Here is a 21,322-nt window from a genome sequence, read left to right as displayed (position 1 = left end):
AGGTAGATAATGTATATCGTGAATCACCCATAAGTTTGAAAAAATGTAGAGATCATTTTTTGGGCATATCGCCCAGCTCTAATATAACTTTTAAATGCCTCATGAGCTTAGTTCAACTAATGTAGCCCATCAAAACCCAAAGTATAAGCTTGTTTACTTGAATGTTTTTAAACAAAATAAATGTTAAAATGTTAACATTTATCCATAGCTCGGTCTATAAATTTGAGAGTGGTTACATTTCTCCAGACCCATCCCTCAGCTTATTACCAAAACAGTGGCGCTGAGAACGCGTTGATATTGTTTCAACTGCGGATTGCCCCATTAAGGTTGTGGGCCTATGGAGGAAGTATAATGTTCTTGTTAAATAGAGTAAATCTTGAGTATCAATTTAGTAATAGCAATGATGTTATAGTCACATTTATGTTAACATAAAAATATCCCACATTGTCAGTATTGAACTTGCTCTGAGCCGTTATACTGATTGTCCCTGTACATTTCACTCTATCAGGTGGCTGGGGACCTCATGTTGAGGATTCAGCTCATCCCAGACTTCACACCCAAACTCCTGCTGGTGAGAAAGAGACTGCTTGGCCTCGAACCAGAGGGCTTGAAGTAAGTACTCTGTGAAACGTTTCTGTTCCTCACAAAAGATAGTAAGATGCGTTGAATTCAGGCAGCATTCAGCTAGCCACTAGCCAGATGTTTTTGATTTATTTTTTATTTAACCTTTATTTAACCAGGTAGGCCAGTTGAGAACAAGTTCTCATTTACTGCGACCTGGCCAAGATAAAGCAAAGCAGTGCGACACAAACAACAACACAGAGTTGGATATGGGATAAACAAACATACAGTCAATAACACAATATAAAAGTATATATACAGTGTGTGCAAATGAGGTAAGATAAGGGAGATAAGGCAATAAATTGGCCATAGTGGCGAAATAATTACAATTTAGCAATTAAACACTGGAGTGATAGATGTGCAGAAGATGAATGTGCAAATAGAGATACTGGGGTACAAAGGAGCAAAAATAAATAACAGTATGGGGATGAGGTAGTTGGATGGGCTATTTACAGATGGGCTATGTATAGATGCAGTGATCTGTGAGCTGCTCTGACAGCTGGTGCTTAAAGTTAGAGAGGGGATATGAGTCTCCAGCTTCAGTGATTTTTGCAATTTGTTCCAGTCATTGGCAGCAGAGAACTGGAAGGAAAGGCGGCCAAAGGAGGAATTGGCTTTGGGGGTGACCAGTGAAATATACCTGCTGGAGCGCGTGCTACGGGTGGGTGCTGCTATGGTGACCAGTGAACTGAGATAAGGCGGGGCTTTACCTAGCAAAGACTTATAGATGACCTGGAGCCAGTGGGATTGGCGACGAATATGAAGCGAGGGCCAGCCAACGAGAGCATACAAGTCGCAGTGGTGGGTAGTATATTTGGTGTATATTTAGTATTTGGTTACAAAACAGATGGCACTGTGATAGACTGCATCCATTTGCTGAGTAGAGTGTTGGAGGCTATTTTGAAAAATTATATCACCGAAGTCAAGGATTGGTAGGATAGTCAGTTTTACGAGGGTATGTTTGGCAGCATGGGTGAAGGATTCTTTGTTGCAAAATAGGAAGCTGATTATAGATTTAATTTTGGATTGGAGATGCTTAATGTGAGTCTGGATGGAGAGTTCACAATCTAACCAGACACCTAGGTATTTGTAGTTGTCCACATATTCTAAGTCAGAACCGTCCAGAGTAGTGATGCTGGCAGGTGCGGGCAGCGATCGGTTGAAGAGCATGCATTTAGTTTTACGTGCATTTAAGAGCAGTTGGAGGCCACGGAAGGAGAGTTGTATGGCATTGAAGCTCGTCTGGAGGTTAGTTAACACAGTGTCCAAAGAAGGGCCAGAAGTATACAGAATGGTGTCTGTGTAAAGGTGGATCAGAGAATCACCAGCAGCAAGAGCGACATCATTAATGTATACATAGAAAAGAGTCAGCTCGAGAATTGAACCCTGTGGCACCCCCATAGAGACTGCCAGAGGTCCGGACAACAGGCCCTCCGATTTGACACACTGAACTCTGTCTGAGAAGTAGTTGGTGAACCAGGCGAGGCAGTCATTTGAGAAACCAAGGCTGTTGAGTCTGCCGATAAGAATACAGTGATTGACAGAGTCGAAAACCTTAGAAAAAGGCAGGGTAGGATAGATATAGGTCTGTAACAGTTTGGGTCTAGAGTGTTTCCCTCTTTGAAGAGGGGGATGACCGCGGCAGCTTTCCAATCTTTGGGGATCTCAGACGATACGAAAGAGAGGTTGAACAGGCTAGTAATAGGGGTTGCAACAATTGCGGCGGATAATTTTATAGAAAGAGAGGGTCCAGATTGTCTAGCCCGGCTGATTTGTAGGGGTCCGGATTTTGCAGCTCTTTCAGAATATCGGCTCTCTGGATTTGGGTGAAGGAGAAATGGGGGAGGCTTGGGCAAGTTGCTGTGGGGGATGCAGGGCTGTTGACCGGGGTAGGAGTAGCCAGGTGTAAAGCATGGCCAGCCGTAGGAAAATACTGATTGAAATTCTCAATTATCGTGGATTTATCAGTGTTGACAGTGTTTCCTAGCCTCAGTGCGGTGGGCAGCTGGGAGGAGGTGCTCTTATTCTCCATGGACTTGACAGTGTCCCAGAACTTTTGGGAGTTTGTGCTACAGGATATACATTTCTGTTTGAAAAAGCTAGCCTTTGCTTTCCTAACTGCCTGTGTATATTGGTTCCTAACTTTCCTGAAAAGTTGCATATCGCGGGGGCTATTCGATGCTAATGCAGTACGCCACAGGCGTTTTTGTGCTGGTCAGGGGCAGTCAGATCTGGAGTGAACCAAGGGCTGTATCTGTTCCTGTTTCAATTTTTTTGGAATGGGGCATGCTTATTTAAGATGGTGAGGAAAGCACTTTTAAAGAATAACCAGGCATCCTCTACTGATGGTATGAGGTCAATATCCTTCCAGGATACCTGGACAAGGTCGATTAGAAAGGCCTGCCCGCTAAAGTGTTTTAGGGAGCGTTTGACAGTGATGAGGTGTGGTCGTTTGACCGCAGACCCATTACGGACGCAGGCAATGAGGCAGTGATCTCTGAGATCCTGGTTGAAGACAGCAGAGGTGTATTTGGAGGGCAGGTTGGTTAGGATAATATCTATGAGGGTGCCCGTGTTTACGGATTTGGGGTTGTACCTGGTAGGTTAATTAATAATTTGTGTGAGATTGAGGGCATCTACTTTAGATTGTAGGATGGCCGGGGTGTTAAGCATGTCCCAGTTTAGGTCACCTAACGGTACGAGCTCTGACGATAGATGGGGGGTAATTCATTCACAGGGCAGAAGGTGGTCTATAGCAAAAGGCAACGGTGAGAGACTTGTTTCTGGAAAGGTGGATTTTTAAAAGTAGAAGCTCAAATTGTTTGGGCACAGACCTGGATAGTATGACAGAACTCTGCAGGCTATCTCTGCAGTAGATTGCAACTTTGCCCCCTTTGGCAGTTCTATTTTGTCGGAAAATGTTAATAGTTAGGGATGGAAATTTCAGGGGTTTTGGTGGCCTTCCTAAGCCAGGATTCAGACATGGCTAGGACATCCGGGTTGGCAGAGTGTGCTAAAGCAGAGAATAAAACAAATGTATTTTATGTGGATATATTGAACTTTGACACAGTGGGCTATTTGAACAAACCTAACGCAATGGTACATCTGAGTGCTTGTTGCACCGTTATAGGTTCGGGGGTGTGTCCGAAATATTTTTGCTATTTTCACAACCAGGCGCAGTAGCTGGCAGTGGCGTGACAGGGCTAGGTTTGTATGACTAAACAAGTTGTGGGTGTGTCGAGGCTTGGCCCCTCATTGGTCAATCAGAACGTGCTCCATGACTAAAGATGTGGTTGCTTCAAGTTGTGTATTTATGGACTTTTATGTATCATCAACTCCAATTATAATGTTAGTCCGTTATAGCCTAGTTCGTTAAATAGGCTGCCCCATATTTGCTAAATACGTTGAACATGTTGAATATGTCTACATTGTTCTATTTGCATTGCATCAAAATGGAAATACATTGTTAAACAGGCAATAGCATTCACACTGATATAGGTGCTAGGTAGGCCTACTAAATTGCAGTCTGAACATGTACATGCCAAACGTAAGAATTGCGTGAGAATCGCAATACATATCGTATTGATGGTCTTTACCTTGTCATCAAATCCAATTCGGCTGGGGACATAAAATATTATCGTCCTGGTCCGTTGTGGATTGATTTTACAGTTTATTACATATCATTTTGTGCTTGTTTATAAAGGGGTACTTCATGATTTTGGCAATGGTAGCAGATACCCATAGACTTACAGCCTTATTCTAAAATTGATTAAATTGTTTTTTCCCCTCATCAATCTACATTTACATTTACATTTAAGTTATTTAGCAGACGCTCTTATCCAGAGCGACTTACAAATTGGTGCATTCACCTTATGATATCCAGTGGAACGACCACTTTACAATAGTGCATCTAACTCTTTTAAGGGGGGGGGGGGGGGGGGTTAGAAGGATTACTTTATCCTATCCTAGGTATTCCTTAAAGAGGTGGGGTTTCAGGTGTCTCCGGAAGGTGGTGATTGACTCCGCTGACCTGGCGTCGTGAGGGAGTTTGTTCCACCATTGGGGTGCCAGAGCAGCGAACAGTTTTGACTGGGTTGAGCGGGAACTGTACTTCCTCAGAGGTAGGGAGGCGAGCAGGCCAGAGGTGGATGAACGCAGTGCCCTTGTTTGGGTGTAGGGCCTGATCAGAGCCTGAAGGTACGGAGGTGCCGTTCCCCTCACAGCTCCGTAGGCAAGCACCATGGTCTTGTAGCGGATGCGAGCTTCAACTGGAAGCCAGTGGAGAGAGCGGAGGAGCGGGGTGACGTGAGAGAACTTGGGAAGGTTGAACACCAGACGGGCTGCGGCATTCTGGATGAGTTATAGGGGTTTAATGGCACAGGCAGGGAGCCCAGCCAACAGCGAGTTGCAGTAATCCAGACGGGAGATGACAAGTGCCTGGATTAGGACCTGCGCCGCTTCCTGTGTGAGGCAGGGTCGTACTCTGTGAATGTTGTAGAGCATGAACCTACAGGAACGGGTCACCGCCTTGATGTTAGTTGAGAACGACAGGGTGTTGTCCAGGATCACGCCAAGGTTCTTAGCACTCTGGGAGGAGGACACAATGGAGTTGTCAACCGTGATGGCGAGATCATGGAACGGGCAGTCCTTCCCCGGGAGGAAGAGCAGCTCCGTCTTGCCGAGGTTCAGCTTGAGGTGGTGATCCGTCATCCACACTGATATGTCTGCCAGACATGCAGAGATGCGATTCGCCACCTGGTTATCAGAGGGGGGAAAGGAGAAGATTAATTGTGTGTCGTCTGCATAGCAATGATAGGAGAGACCATGTGAGGATATGACAGAGCCAAGTGACTTGGTGTATAGCGAGAATAGGAGAGGGCCTAGAACAGAGCCCTGGGGGACACCAGTGGTGAGAGCACGTGGTGCGGAGACAGATTCTCGCCACGCCACCTGGTAGGAGCGACCTGTCAGGTAGGACGCAATCCAAGCGTGGGCCGCGCCGGAGACGCCCAACTCGGAGAGGGTGGAGAGGAGGATCTGATGGTTCACAGTATCAAAGGCAGCCGATAGGTCTAGAAGGATGAGAGCAGAGGAGAGAGAGTTAGCTTTAGCAGTGCGGAGCGCCTCCGTGACACAGAGAAGAGCAGTCTCAGTTGAATGACTAGTCTTGAAACCTGACTGATTTGGATCAAGAAGGTCATTCTGAGAGAGATAGCAGGAGAGCTGGCCAAGGACGGCACGTTCAAGAGTTTTGGAGAGAAAAGAAAGAAGGGATACTGGTCTGTAGTTGTTGACATCGGAGGGATCGAGTGTAGGTTTTTTCAGAAGGGGTGCAACTCTCGCTCTCTTAAGGTCATTCTGAGAGAGATAGCAGGAGAGCTGGCCAAGGACGGCACGTTCAAGAGTTTTGGAGAGAAAAGAAAGAAGGGATACTGGTCTGTAGTTGTTGACATCGGAGGGATCGAGTGTAGGTTTTTTCAGAAGGGGTGCAACTCTCGCTCTCTTGAAGACGGAAGGGACGTAGCCAGCGGTCAAGGATGAGTTGATGAGCGAGGTGAGGTAAGGGAGAAGGTCTCCGGGAAATGGTCTGGAGAAGAGAGGAGGGGATAGGGTCAAGCGGGCAGGTTGTTGGGCGGCCGGCCGTCACAAGACGCGAGATTTCATCTGGAGAGAGAGGGGAGAAAGAGGTCAAAGCACAGGGTAGGGCAGTGTGAGCAGAACCAGCGGTGTCGTTTGACTTAGCAAACGAGGATCGGATGTCGTCGACCTTCTTTACAAAATGGTTGACGAAGTCATCCGCAGAGAGGGAGGAGGGGGGAGGAGGGGGAGGAGGATTCAGGAGGGAGGAGAAGGTGCCAAAGAGCTTCCTAGGGTTAGAGGCAGATGCTTGGAATTTAGAGTGGTAGAAAGTGGCTTTAGCAGCAGAGACAGAAGAGGAGAATGTAGATAGGAGGGAGTGAAAGGATGCCAGGTCCGCAGGGAGGCGAGTTTTCCTCCATTTCCGCTCGGCTGCCCGGAGCCCTGTTCTGTGAGCTCGCAATGAGTCGTCGAGCCACGGAGCAGGAGGGGAGGACCGAGCCGGCCTGGAGGATAGGGGACATAGAGAGTCAAAGGATGCAGAAAGGGAGGAGAGGAGGGTTGAGGAGGCAGAATCAGGAGATAGGTTGGAGAAGGTTTGAGCAGAGGGAAGAGATGATAGGATGGAAGAGGAGAGAGTAGCGGGGGAGAGAGAGCGAAGGTTGGGACGGCGCGATACCATCCGAGTAGGGGCAGTGTGGGAAGTGTTGGATGAGAGCGAGAGGGAAAAGGATACAAGGTAGTGGTCGGAGACTTGGAGGGGAGTTGCAATGAGATTAGTGGAAGAACAGCATCTAGTAAGGATGAGGTCAAGCATATTGCCTGCCTTGTGAGTAGGGGGGGAAGGTGAGAGGGTGAGGTCAAAAGAGGAGAGGAGTGGAAAGAAGGAGGCAGAGAGGAATGAGTCAAAGGTAGACGTGGGGAGGTTAAAGTCACCCAGAACTGTGAGAGGTGAGCCATCCTCAGGAAAGGAACTTATCAGGGCGTCAAGCTCATTGATGAACTCTCCAAGGGAACCTGGAGGGCGATAAATGATAAGGATGTTAAGCTTGAAAGGGCTGGTAACTGTGACAGCATGGAATTCAAAGGAGGCGATAGACAGATGGGTCAGGGGAGAAAGAGAGAATGTCCACTTGGGAGAGATGAGGATCCCAGTGCCACCACTCCGCTGACCAGAAGCTCTCGGGGTGTGCGAGAACACGTGGGCAGACGAGGAGAGAGCAGTAGGAGTAGCAGTGTTATCAGTGGTAATCCATGTTTCCGTCAGTGCCAAGAAGTCGAGGGACTGGAGGGAAGCATAGGCTGGGATGAACTCTGCCTTGTTGGCCGCAGATCGGCAGTTCCAGAGGCTGCCGGAGACCTGGGACCACCAGGTTAGAGTGGCGGCGGCCACGCGGTGTGAAGCGTTTGTGTGGTCTGTGCAGAGAGGAGAGAAGAGGGATAGACAGACACATAGTTGACAGGCTACAGAAGAGGCTACGCTAATGCAAAGGAGATTGGAATGACAAGTGGACTACACGTCTCGAATGTTCAGAAAGTTAAGCTTACGTTGCAAAAAATCTATTGACTAAAATGATATAGTACTGCTGGCTGGTGAAGTAGGCTAGCTAGCAGTGGCTGCGTTGTTGACTTTGTTTGAAAGTGTTGCTGGCTAGGTAACCTCGATAATTACTCTAAACTACACAATTATCTTGGATACAAAGACAGCAAAGACAACTATGTAGCTAGCTAACACTACGCTAATCAAGTCGTTCCGTTGTAATGTAATAGTTTCTACTATTCGGTAGAAGTTGGCTAGCTAGCAGTGTTGACTAGGTAGGAGAACGGCAGCGCGGCGGACGAAAATAGCTGGCTAGCTAACCGATAATTACTCTAAACTACACAATTATCTTAGATACAAAGACAGCAAAGACAACTATGTAGCTAGCTAACACTACACTAATCAAGTCGTTCCGTTGTTCCGTTGTAATGTAATAGTTTCTAATAGTTTCTACAGTGCTGCTATTCGGTGGCTAGCTGGCTAGCTGGCTAGCTAGCAGTGTTGACTACGTTACGTTACGTTAGAAAGACGAAAATAGCTGGCTAGCGAGCCTCAATAATTACTCTAAACTACACAATTATCTTTGATACAAAGACGGCTATGTAGCTAGCTAAGATCAAACAAATCAAACCGTTGTACTGTAATGTCTACACACAATACCCGATAATGACAAAGAAAAAATAGGTTTTTAGATTTTTTTGCCAATAAAAATGTAATTAAATCACATTTACACAAGTATTCAGACCCTTTACTCAGTACTTTGTTGAAGTACCTTTGTCATCGATTACAGCATCGAGACTTCTTGGGTATGACGCTATAAGCTTGGCACACCTGTATTTGGGGAGTTTCTCCCATTTTTCTCTGCAGATCCTCTCAAGCTCTGTCAGGTTGTATGGGGAGCGTCGCTGCACAGTTATATTGAGGTCTTTCCAGAGATGTTCTATCGGGTTCAAGTCCGGGCTCTGGCTGGGCCACTCAAGGACATTCAAAGACTTGTCCCGAAGCCACTCCTGCGTTGTCTTGGCTGTGTGCTTAGGGTCGATGTCCTGTTGGAAGGTGAACCTTCACCCCAGTCTAAGGTCCTGAGCGCTCTGGAGAAGGGTTTCATCAAGATCTCTCTGTACTTTGCTCCGTTCGTCTTTCCCTTGATCCTGACTAGTCTCCCAGTCTCTGCCACTGAAAAACATCCCCACTGCATGATGCTGCCACCACCGTGCTTCACTGTAGGGATGGTGCCAGGTTTCCTCCAGACGTGACACTTGGCGTTCAAGCCAAAGAGTTCAATCTTGGTTTTATCAGACCAGAGAATCTTGTTTGGTCATGGTCTCTCAGACAGAGCTTGAGAGGATCTGCAGAGAAAAATGGGAGAAACTCCCCAAATACAGGTGTGCCAAGCTTATAGTCTTTAGGTGCCTCTGGGCAAACTCCAAGCAGGCTGTGAAATCAAATCAAAATCGAATCAAATTGTATTGGTCACATAGACGTGATTAGCAGATGTTATTGCGGATGGAGCAAAATGCTTGTGCTTCGAACCCAGGGCCTCAAGCTTGATGATGAGCTATAGTCCATAAACAGCATTCTGGGGGGACAAAATGGCGCCGTAGAGAGAACACTGTGTTTCAGCGAGCTCCCGTGGCATTCGTAAATTTATATTTTTACATTCATCTATTAGCTTGAAAAAGTGGTAGAATTGGCTAAATAAGTTATCCTACAATGAGTCTTGACGACTATTTCTCAAAAATCTCCGACAACATGCCCAACAGAACTACTAAGAACTCGACCAAAACCACCATCCTTGTAGATGTGCAGGAGAAGCTAGCTAACGTTAGCGAAGCTAACACCATTGTGGATCCAGGCACAATGGACCTGGTGATTCAAAAGATGACGGATAACATTACTAAAGTGATCGATGTTAAGATAAGAACGGTCTTGGGAAGCAATAGCAGGCCATTCAGCTGAACTACAGAGGGTTGTCAAATGTGTTGATGAGGCGAAAGGAACAATTGCTACAGTGGAAACTTCAACTACATCTATGGACACTAAGATAAAAGCACTTGAGAAACAGGTGCGCGAAATGGCGGAGCACATTGACGACTTGGATAATCGAGGACGCAGATGCAATATTCGTGGGACTCCCGGAAAATTCTGAAGGGACACGTTCAGTCATTTTTTTTGAGGAATGGATCCCTGACTACCTACAAATGGACACTAAGGCTGGTCGTGTGAAGCTGGACAGAGCCCATCGCTCTCAAGCACCGATACCCCGTCCCAACCAGCGCCCACGGCCGTTGGTTATAAAGTTCCACAACTTCACCGACAAGCAGCGGCTAGAATGCGGCTAGAAACATTGGTTCTGACGGTAGTCAACGTAAAGGTCCAAAGGTCTCAGTCTTCAATGATTATTCCACAGCAGTTGTACGAAGACGCAAAGGGTTTGATGAGGCGAAAGCTCGACTCAAGAGAATGAAGATGGACTACGCACTGCTGTACCCGGACATTGAATGGTCAAAGTGCAATGGCAGGTAACAGACTGTGTTTATGTACTTGGAACATTAGAGGGAGCCATAACCCCATTAAAAGGAAGAAGGTACTGTCTTTTTTGAAAAAAGAAAATATTGATATTGCCCTGTTGCAAGAAACTCATTTGGATGATAAGGAGCATCTGAAATTACAACACGGGGGGTTTGGTCAAGTGTTTTTCTCATCATTTACATCCAGAAGTAGAGGTGTAGCAATTCTTGTGAAAAATAACTTACCACTTACGGTCTTGAATTGTGTGAAAGATAAATGTGGTCGCTTTGTTATAATTAATGGTACTTTACAAGGGCAGAACATTTCCATAATGAATATTTACTTCCCCCCTGCCCACCCCCCTGATTTCCTCACTAAGGTATTTCTAGACTTTTCAGAATTAAACTCAGACACTGCAGTGGTTGGAGGAGATTTTAATTGTTTGTTGAACCCCCTTATTGATAAGTTTCCCAGCGGTATAGCTTCACTCTCTCCTCGAGCTAAGTCACTTAAAGCTATTTGTGATGATCTGGGGTATGCTGATGTTTGGAGAACTTTTCACCCCTCCAACAGAGAATTCACTTTTTTCTCTGCACCTCATGGATGTCAGACTAGAATAGATTACTTTTTTATGCCCAGGACGTCTTTGCGGTCTGTTTTATCCGCTAGGATAGGAAGCATAGTCATATCTGATCATGCGGAGGTGATCCTGGACATAAAACTCAACGGGGCATTCAATCTGTCAAGACATTAGAGGTTGAATACAACCATCCTTAAAGACCATACATTCACATCATATTTTATTACAGAGTTTAAAGCATTTTTCTCTATTAACTGTCAATAAACAGATAAACCCTCGCTCCTTTGGAAAACCTGTAAAGCGTACGCCAGGGGTCTGATTATGTCATACACAGCCACTAAGAGGCGGAAAAAGTGTGAAAAGCAAAAAACGTTAGAGGGTGAATTAGGAACTAAAGAGAAGGACTATATTAAAACTCCCACTCCTGCCCTATTAAAGGAAATATCAGTTCTTAGATCAACGTTGGACTCTGTCCTAACACAGGACGCTGAAAAGAAAATGAGAATTGTCAGGCAAAAGCTATATGAACATGGCGATAAGACAGGAAAGTACTTGGCATACCTAGCTAAAAAGAGAGCTGATATTGAGCTACTATTACTGATTCTGATGGCAATCATTTATATGAAAATAAATTGATAAATTACTAATTTAAGAAATTTTATGCAAATATTTATGCCTCAGAACTGCCAAATGATGCACCCAAATTAATGGAGAACTTATTTTCTAAGATTGAGCTCCCTACTATCTCCGAAGAACAGAGGTCTCTCCTTAATGCCCCTATTACCGAGGAAGAGATAATGTTCGCAATTAAGAATCTGCAAAATGGTAAGGCCCCAGGACCAGATGGGTTTTGTAGTGAGTTCTATAAAGAGTTCCATGGCCTGATCCTTGAGCCATTGTGTGATATGTTTAACGACTCATTTTCAAATGACCAGCTCCCTCAAACGCTGAGAGAAGCCAACATATCACTTATTCTCAAAAAGGGAAAATGTCCAGAGTCTTGTTCCTCGTACAGACCAATTTCCCTTCTGAATGTGGATAGAAAATTGCTTTCTAAAATTCTAGCCACAAGATTAGAGGACTCACTGCCACTAATTGTGAAAGGAGACCAAACTGGCTTCATTAAGGGCCGTAAGTCATGCAACACTGTCAGGCGGCTTCTTAATGTAATTCAAGCCTACCAACAAAGAGCTATGGATAGTCTTGTGCTCTCCCAAGATGCTGAGAAGGCATTTGATCGTGTGGAGTGGTGTTACCTATTCTTTGCTCTAAATAAATTTGGTCTAGGGGACAACTTTATAAAATGGGGGAAAGTTTTATATGATGATCCTCAGGCTGCTGTCCTTACTAATGGGCTACGGTCAAATAGCTTCTCTATATACAGAGGTACCAGACAGGACTGTCCTTTGTCCCCTCTCCTATTTGCACTCGTTATGGAACCACTGGCCGAGACCATCAGGGTAACGCCTGCTATACAGGGGCTGCTCATTGGTGATGTTCACCATAAAATAAGCTTGTATGCTGATGATGTCCTGATATTCATCTCTAGTCCCGAGACTTCAACTACATCTCTTATTAATATTATTGAATTATTCAGCGAATTCTCAGGCTACAAGATTAACTAAATCAGAGGCTATGCCACTTGGTAACCTTCACTCTGTACCTAATACTTCTCCCATCTTCCCTTTTAAATGGTCTACCTCAGGTTTTACGTATCTGGGTATATTTGTAACTCCTAAATTCCAGCAAATGTAGAAAGCCAATTTTGTTCCCTTGTTTGATACAATAAGACAGGATCTGGAGCGCTGGAACTCTCTCCCGATTTCTTGGTTGGGTAGAATATCCCTCTTGAAAATGAACATTTAACCTAGACTACTTTACCCAATCCAAATGATCCCAGTATTACTCTCCAATGAGGTAATAAAGGATGTAAATGGATGGCTAAGTTCCTTTTATATGGAGTAAACGCAAGCCAAGGCAATATTGCAGCTGCCAAGTTCTATGGGTGGCTTGGATCTGCCCAATATCAGGTTCTATCCGTGGTGTGCCCACCTATGTTATATTTCTGACTGGATCACAAACGATGACTCCTCTATTTGGTTAGACATTGAAACTTCTCTTTCAAAATACCCCTTACAGGATCTTTTATTTTTCAGAAGTTTCAAGTCTGTAGAAGATCACTGCAATAATCCTATTACACTTAACACACTCAAAGTATGGAGGTCAGTTCAACGCTTCCTGGGAAGGTCCAAACTAACCTCCGCTCTTACCCCAATTCTTAACAACCCAGATTTTGGCCCAGGATTGCTGGATACTGGCTTTAACTTTTGGCTTAATAAGGGCATACGCAGACTAAAGGACTTATTTGCTGATAAGATTTTATTGTCATTTGAGCAGATTGTTGAGAAATATCGACTCCCAAAGCAGGACTTTTTCCGCTTCCTACAAATAAGACATTATATTGTGAAGAGCACCACCTTAATTGGTAACCCTGATATGTCTGTCATTGAGAGAATGTTTTTTTCCCACAAAGGAAAATGTCTGTAAGTCTGTTTTATGATGCTTTAAGGTCCTTTTCTGCTGTCAACACACAGAGGGTGAAACAAGTGTGGGAGAAATAATTGTCTGTTACTATTGACGAAGAGATGTGGGAGGACATTTGAAGATATGCAAAAACAATATCTATATTTAATCGTACTAGAGCAATCCAATTAAGAATAATACACAGATTGCATATATCCCCAAATCGCAGACATGCTTTTAGCCCCTCTTCCTCTTCTCCTCAGTGTCTTAAATGCAAAATTGATACAGGCACCCTAACACATTGTTTATGGTCATGTACCAAAATACAAAGATACTGGTCTGGTGTTCTGCAAGAAATTGAAAAGATCCTAGGGATTGATCTAGAATTGGACCCAGTTTCTTCACTGTTGGGTCTCCCTAGTAGGCATGTTACTTATGTGGGTAAGAGGAGGCTTTACAACATCCTTACCTTTGCAGCGAGGAAAAACATAATTTTACAGTGGATTAGTGATAAGGTTCCTTCTATTAAAGATTGGCATAAGATACTATTTGAATGGGTGCCTCTGGAATATCTGACATTTGCATTCTAAAACAGATCAGTTCTACAAAGTATGGGAACCTTATCTAAATTACCTAGAACCTGAGGTATCAGCTATTATGCTGCAAGGATTCTCTTAGAATGGTGGTGATCTATGTATTTCAGAATTACACTGTACGTTCCATGTGTGGAACCTAACTTAGTTTAAACTGAGCTTTTTTGTTTAATTTATGTTTGTAAGTTTGTTTAAAATGTATGTATTGAGAGACGCAATGATGGGGATGAGGTGAGAGAAGCACCGAGCGTATGTGTATGTATATATACAGTGGGGAGAACAAGTATTTGATACACTGCCGATTTTGCAGGTTTTCCTACTTACAAAGCATGTAGAGGTCTGTAATTTTTATCATAGGTACACTTCAACTATGAGAGACGGAATCTAAAACAAAAATCCAGAAAATCACATTGTATGATTTTTAAGTAATTAATTTGCATTTTATTGCATGACATAAGTATTTGATACATCAGAAAAGCAGAACTGAATATTTGGTACAGAAACCTTAGTTTGCAATTACAGAGATCATACGTTTCCTGTAGTTCTTGACCAGGTTTGCACACACTGCAGCAGGGATTTTGGCCCACTCCTCCATACAGACCTTCTCCAGATCCTTCAGGTTTCGGGGCTGTCACTGGGCAATACGGACTTTCGGCTCCCTCCAAAGATTTTCTATTGGGTTCAGGTCTGGAGACTGGCTTAGGCCACTCCAGGACCTTGAGATGCTTCTTACGGAGCCACTCCTTAGTTGCCCTGGCTGTGTGTTTCGAGTCGTTGTCATGCTGGAAGACCCAGCCACGACCCATCTTCAATGCTCTTACTGAGGGAAGGAGGTTGTTGATCAAGATCTCGCGATACATGGCCCCATCCATCCTCCCCTCAATACGGTGCAGTCGTCCTGTCCCCTTTGCAGAAAAGCATCCCCAAAGAATGATGTTTCCACCTCCATGCTTCACGGTTGGGATGGTGTTCTTGGGGTTGTACTCATCCTTCTATTCCTCCAAACACGGCGAGTGGAGTTTAGAGCAAAAAGCTCTATTTTTGTCTCATCAGACCACATGACCTTCTCCCATTCCTCCTCTGGATCATCCAGATGGTCATTGGCAAACTTCAGACGGGCCTGGACATGCGCTGGCTTGAGCAGGGGGACCTTGCGTGCGCTGCAGGATTTTAATCCATGACGGCGTAGTGTGTTACTAATGGTTTTCTTTGAGACTGTGGTCCAAGCTCTCTTCAGGTCATTGACCAGGTCCTGCCGTGTAGTTCTGGGCTGATCCCTCACATTCCTCATGATCATTGATGCCCCACGAGGTGAGATCTTGCATGGAGCCCCAGACCGAGGGTGATTGACCGTCATCTTGAACTTCTTCCATTTTCTAATAATTGTGCCAACAGTTGTTGCCTTCTCACCAAGCTGCTTGGCTATTGTCCTGTAGCCCATCCCAGCCTTGTACAGGTCTACAATTTATCCCTGATGTCCTTACACAGCTCTCTGGTCTTGGCCATTGTGGAGAGGTTGGAGTCTGTTTGATTGAGTGTGTGGACAGGTGTCTTTTATACAGGTAACGAGTTCAAACAGGTGCAGTTAATACAGGTAATGAGTGGAGAACAGGAGGGCTTCTTAAAGAAAAACTAACAGGTCTGTGAGAGCCGGAATTCTTACTGGTTGGTAGGTGATCAAATACTTATGTCATGCAATAAAATGCAAATTAATTACTTAAAAATCATACAATGTGATTTTCTGGATTTTTTGTTTTAGATTCCGTCTCTCACAGTTGAAGTGTACCTATGATAAAAATGACAGACCTCTACATGCTTTGTAAGTAGGAAAACCTGCAAAATCGGCAGTGTATCAAATACTTGTTCTCCCCACTGTATATACAGTGGGGAGAACAAGTATTTGAAACACTGCCGATTTTGCAGGTTTTCCTAGCATGTAGAGGTCTGTCATTTTTATCATAGGTACACTTCAACTGTGAGAGACGGAATCTAAAAAATAAAATAAAAATCCAGAAAATCACATTGTATGATTTTTAAGTAATTAATTTGCATTTTATTGCATGACATAAGTATTTGATACATCAGAAAAGCAGAACTTAATATTTGGTACAGAAACCTTTGTTTGCAATTACAGAGAGCATAGGTGTCCTGTAGTTCTTGACCAGGTTTGCACACACTGCCGCAGGGATTTTGGCCCACTCCTCCATACAGACCTTCTCCAGATCCTTCAGGTTTCGGGGCTCTCGCTGGGCAATACGGACTTTCAGCTCCCTCCAAAGATTTTCTATTGGGTTCAGGTCTGGAGACTGGCTAGGCCACTCCAGGACCTTGAGATGCTTCTTACGGAGCCACTCCTTAGTTGCCCTGGCTGTGTGTTTCGGGTCGTTGTCATGCTGGAAGACCCAGCCACAACCCATCTTCAATGCTCTTACTGAGGGAAGGAGGTTGTTGGCCAAGATCTCGCGATACATGGCCCCATCCATCCTCCCCTCAATACGGTGCAGTCGTCCTGTCCCCTTTGCAGAAAAGCATCCCCAAAAAATGATGTTTCCACCTCCATGCTTCACGGTTGGGATGGTGTTCTTGGGATTGTACTCATCCTTCTTCTTCCTCCAAACACGGCGAGTGGAGTTTAGACCAAAAAGCTCTATTTTTGTCTCATCAGACCACATGACCTTCTCCCATTCCTCCTCTGGATCATCCAGATGGTCATTGGCAAACTTCAGACGGGCCTGGACATGCGCTGGCTTGAGCAGGGGGACCTTGCGCGCGCTGCAGGATTTTAATCCATGACGGCGTAGTGTGTTACTAATGGTTTTCTTTGAGACTGTGGTCCCAGCTCTCTTCAGGTCATTGACCAGGTCCTGCCGTGTAGTTCTGGGCTGATCCCTCACCTTCCTCATGATCATTGATGCCCCACGAGGTGAGATCTTGCATGGAGCCCCAGACCGAGGGTGATTGACCGTCATCTTGAACTTCTTACATTTTCTAATAATTGCGCCAACAGTTGTTGCCTTCTCACCAAGCTGCTTGCCTATTGTCCTGTAGCCCATCCCAGCCTTGTGCAGGTCTACAATTTTGTCCCTGATGTCCTTACACAGCTCTCTGGTCTTGGCCATTGTGGAGATGTTGGCGTCTGTTTGATTGAGTGTGTGGACAGGTGTCTTTTATACAGGTAACAAGTTCAAACAGGTAATGAGTGGAGAACAGGAGGGCTTCTTAAAGAAAAACTAACAGGTCTGTGAGAGCCGGAATTCTTACTGGTTGGTAGGTGATCAAATACTTATGTCATGCAATAAAATGCAAATTAATTACTTAAAAATCATACAATGTGATTTTCTGGATTTTTGTTTTAGATTCCGTCTCTCACAGTTGAAGTGTACCTATGATAAAAATGACAGACCTCTACATGCTTTGTAAGTAGGAAAACCTGCAAAATCGTCAGTGTATCAAATACTTGTTTTTGTTTTTCTCGAAATGATAGTTTCCGGAATCGACCATTTTAATGACCAAAGGCTCGTATTTCTGTGTGTTTTTATGTTATAATTAAGTCTATGATTTGATAGAGCAGTCTGACTGAGCGATGGAAGGCAGCAGCAGGCTCGTAAGCATTCATTCAAACAGCACTTTCGTGCGTTTGCCAGCAGCTATTGCGCTGTTTATGACTTCAACTCCCGAGATTAGGATAGTGTAACCGATGTGAAATGGCTAGCTAGTTAGCGGGGTGCGCGCTAATAGCGTTTCAAACGTCACTCGCTCTGAGACTTGGAGTAGTTGTTCCCCTTGCTCTGCATGGGTAACGCTGCTTCGAGGGTGGCTGTTGTCGATGTGTTCCTGGTACGAGCCCAGGTAGGAGCGAGGAGAGGGACGGAAGCTATACTGTTACACTGTCAATACTAAAGTGCCTATAAGAACATCCAATAGTCAAAGGTATATGAAATACAAATCGTATAGAGAGAAATAGTCCTATAATAACTACAACCTAAAACTTCTTACCTGGGAATATTGAAGACTCATGTTAAAACGAACCACCAGCTTTCATATGTTCTCATGTTCTGAGCAAGGAATTTTAATGTTAGCTTTTTTACATGGCACATGGCACACCAAATTGAACATGTTTCGTAATTTATTTGAGGCTGAATTTATTTTATTGAGTTAAACAATTCAGTATTGTTGTAATTGTCATTATCACAAATAAATAGTAAAAAAATCGGCCGATTAATCGGTATCGGCTTTTTTTGTTCCTCCAATAATCGGTATCGGCGTTGAAAAATCATAATCGGTCGACCAATAGTCAGAATAATGGTAGAGAGAATGATTTATTTCAGCTTTTATTTCTTTCATCACATTCCCAGTGGGTCAGAAGTTTACGTACTCTCAATTAGTATTTGGTAGCATTGCCTTTAAATTGTTTAACTTGGGTCAAACGTGTCGGGTAGCCTTCCACAAGCTTCCCACAATAAGTTAGGTGAATTTTGGCCCATTCCTCCTGACAGAGCTGGTGTAACTGAGTCAGGTTTGTAGGCCTCCTTGCTCACACACATTTTTTTCAGTTCTGCCCACAAATGTTCTGTAGGATTGAGGTAAAGGCTTTGTGATGGCCACTCCAATACCTTGACTTTGTTGTCCTTAAGCCATTTTGCCACAACTTTGGGAGTGTGCTTGGGGTCATTGTCCATTTGGAAGACCCATTTGCAACCAAGCTTTAACTTCCTGACTGATGTCTTGAGATGTTGCTTCAATATATCCACATCATTTTCCTATCTCATGATGACATCTATTTTGTGAATTGCACCAGTCCCTCCTGCAGCAAAGCACCCCCACAACATGATGCTGCCACCCCCGTCCTTCACGGTTGGGATGGTGTTCTTTCAGTTCTCTTTTTGTTACATCAGACCAGAGGACATTTCTCCATAAAGTACGATCTTTGTCCCCATGTGCAGTTGCAATCTGTAGTCTGGCTTTTTTATGACGGTTTTAGATCAGTGGCTTCTTCCTTGCTGAGTGGCCTTTCAAGTTATGTCGATATAGGACTTGTTTTATTGTGGATATAGATACTTTTGCACCTGTTTCCTCCAGCATCTTCACAAGGTCCTTTGCTGTTGTTCTGGGATTGATTTGCATTTTTTGCACCAAAGTACGTTCATCTCTAGGAGACAGAACGTGTCTCCTTCCTGAGCGGTATGACGGCTGTGTGGTCCCATGGTGTTTAAACTTGCGTACTATTGTTTGTACAGATGAACATGGTACCTTCAGGTGTTTGGAAATTGCTCCGAAGGATGAAACAGACTTGTGGAGGTGTACTATTTTTCTTCTGGGATCTTGGCTGATTTCTTTGATTTTCTCATGATGTCAAGCAAAGAGGCACTGAGTTTGAAGGTAGGCCTTGAAATACATCCACAGGTACACCTCCAATTGACTCAAGTGATGTCAATTAGCCTATCAGAAGCTTCTAAAGCCATGACATAATTTTCTGGAATTTTCCAAGCTGTTTAAAGGCACAGTCAACTTAGTCTATGTAAACTTCTGACCCACTGGAATTGTGATACAGTGAATTATGAGTGAAATAATCTCTCTGTAAACAAATGTTGGAAAAATTACTAGTAGACGTAGATGTCCTAACCGACTTGCCAAAACTATAGTTTGTTAACAAGAGATTTGTGGAGTTGTTGAAAAACGAGTTTTAATGACTCCAACCTAAGTGTATGTAAACTTCCGACTTCAACTGTAGGTGTTCCTCTTGTCCAGATGGGATAGGGCTGTTTGCAGAGTGATGGCGATTGCATCGTCTGTGGATCTATTGGGGCGGTAAGCAAATTGAAGTGAGTCTAGGGTGGCAGGTAAGGTAGAGGTGATATGACCCTTGACTAGTCTCTTAAAGCACTTCATGATGACAGAGGTGAGTGCTACGAAGCGATACTGCCTTTTACTGAGGAGTGGCTTCCATCTGGCCTGATTGGTGGAGTGTTCCATCTACACAGAGGAACTCTAGAGCTCTGTCAGAGCTGATTGCTCAGTTTGGCCAGGCGGCCAGCTGTAGGAAGAGTCTTGGTGGTTCCAAACATCTTCCATTTACGAATGATAGAGGCCACTGTGTTCTTGCGGACCTTCAATGCTTCAGAAATATTTTGTTACCTTTCCCCAGATCTGTGCCTCGACACAATCCTGTCTCGGAGCTCTATGGACAATTCCTTCGACCTCATGGCTTGATTTTTGCTCTGACTTGCACTGTTAACTGTGGGACCTTATATAGACAGGTGTGTGCCTTTCCAAATGATGTCTAATCAATTGAATTTACCACAGGTGGACTCCAATGAAGTTGTAGCAACAGCTCAAGGATGATCAATGGAATCAGAATGTACCTGAGCTCATTTCCGAGTCTCATAGCAAAGGGTCTAAATTTTTATGTAAATAAATGTTTTCTTTTTTTTAAACTTTTGCACAAAAAATATATTTTCGCTTTGTCATTATGGGGTATTGTGTGTAGATTATCTTTTTTATAATAAGGCTTTAACGTAACAAAATGTGGAAAAAGTCAAGGGGTGTGAATATTTTCCGTAGGCACTGTTAAGGACTCCTTGCCAAAATCCCAAAGTATCCCTCTAAGGACACACCTCAAATATTGCTATCCCTCCCACCTCAATGCAAAAAAATATGATGGAGAACAAGCTATAGGATGAAAAATACCAGGGGTTTGAAGCAAAATTATTTTTCAATTGTTTCTTCCGAACAATACCATCATTTTAGTTCTGCAAAATATAGTTCTGAACCAATTTGAACACTGAAAAAGTACAGATTTATATCATTCCTTTCTGTTCCTTTTTAAACCTCTGAAATCAGCAAAACAAATGTACATCTAGCTCGACATTAAATTACTTCACCAATCAGTGCGGCTAGAGCAGCTTGCTATGGAGCAGGTAAGCGATTTAATCTCTATAGGAAAGTCGTTAAGAGCAAATTGTATTTTGCCTTAACAGCATGGTTTAATCATAATAAAGGACAAACACACACACACACTGTGCTGCCAATCACAGTGTATGGCGCGAGGTGCAACAGACATTTTGCAGGTGAGGAAAGAGCGAGATAGGATGGAGGAAGCTTGCCTTGAAGCGCTGGCAATCTTATGATATGCATTGTCTAATTAGGCACACAGAATTATACAGTACCTACGGAGGAGCGGCTTCTATGGAGGAAGTTTAAACTTCCGAGTTGGTTTAACAGAGAACTAACTTTAACTTTAACCAGAGAAAACGCTAAGTAGCGAGCTAGCTAACAAGCTTGTGTGTGCAGAGCAGCACTAGATTTAAAAAAACATCTTACCTTTTTGTAGTTAATAAATCCAATGTGAAACGTGATAACTATAGTATCCTTAACTAG

The 21,322-nt window shown here is 43.9% G+C and overlaps 1 pseudogene; it reads left to right on the top strand.

Annotated features, from left to right (window-relative positions):
* LOC139569803 (FHF complex subunit HOOK interacting protein 2A-like) overlaps positions 1 to 21,322 on the top strand; it is a 59,280-nt pseudogene that overhangs the window by 36,513 nt on the left and 1,445 nt on the right.

The sequence above is a fragment of the Salvelinus alpinus genome, chromosome 3 (genome assembly GCF_045679555.1).
Source record: "Salvelinus alpinus chromosome 3, SLU_Salpinus.1, whole genome shotgun sequence".
NCBI classification, from domain to species: domain Eukaryota; kingdom Metazoa; phylum Chordata; class Actinopteri; order Salmoniformes; family Salmonidae; genus Salvelinus; species Salvelinus alpinus.
Note: the sequence above shows the minus strand (reverse complement) of the source record. Positions and strands in the feature narration are given on the sequence as shown.